The sequence below is a fragment of the Sceloporus occidentalis genome, unplaced genomic scaffold (assembly GCF_023333645.1).
Source record: "Sceloporus occidentalis isolate IW3139 unplaced genomic scaffold, rSceOcc1.0.p SCAF_27, whole genome shotgun sequence".
Classification (NCBI taxonomy): domain Eukaryota; kingdom Metazoa; phylum Chordata; class Lepidosauria; order Squamata; family Phrynosomatidae; genus Sceloporus; species Sceloporus occidentalis.
Window position 1 is genome coordinate 3,511,430 of NW_028317007.1, and position 864 is coordinate 3,512,293.

Consider the following 864-nt stretch of genomic DNA (forward strand, 5'->3'; position numbering starts at 1 on the left):
TATAGATTCAACTGGCAATTCTGATAACCAACTGTTATAAGGTTTATGTTTCCTGTTGAGATTAGTTGGGAATCAAGGTGTACAATAGGAATATTCATCAGTACAAAATGACAGCATTGTCCAAATAAGAAAATGGATAGGGAACTACCAAGATTATTATTTTTTATTTTTTTTTTACAAAAAAGGATTTTAGTTTTTGTTTTCCCTCTGAAAATATGGAACACATCATGAATTTGTGTATTTTCCTTGCACAAGGGCAACGCTATACTTCTCTGTATCAGATCTCCAAGTGATACCTAAAGTTTGTATATTTGGCAAGGCATAAAATAGTGACTTGCTAAATATTTGCAAACAGAAGTGCCCTTAGCTATTATTACAAAAATCGTTTTGCTTGTAGAAACACGGTAGATAAAAAAAGCAGTTTAATTAGTGGCGCTAGCTTACCAAGGTTATGTGTGTTGCAGGTGCCCTTTGTCAATGGACCACTATGATATGTAAGAGTAAGAGTGTCTGTACAGTGCACAGATGTGTACTGCTTTCTTCTTTGTTCTTTTACACATGCCTGGTCTTTTCCCAATGCCCTTTATAGCTTTAGTGGTATTAATGATGCTGGAACAACATTCACAGAAATATTTGAATAGATTTATTTTCAGTAGTTTAATCTATACTACATCCCACACGCTACTCTGGTCTGCCTCCATACCTTTAGAAAAACCAGGGATGCCTCGTTATTCTTCTAATACTTCTAAATATAATAAATAAAGTGAGAGCTGTTTAAAGCATGCATACTTAAAACCTATTTCATATAATTGGAATGTTTACTTAAATTAATTGTTTTTCTTAAACCATATGGCAAATTTAATA

General features: G+C 33.0%; 1 pseudogene; it reads right to left on the reverse strand.

The window, feature by feature from the left end:
- Positions 1-209: 209 nt before the first annotated feature.
- Positions 210-310, reverse strand: LOC149299862 (U6 spliceosomal RNA; annotated as a pseudogene).
- Positions 311-864: the final 554 nt, after the last annotated feature.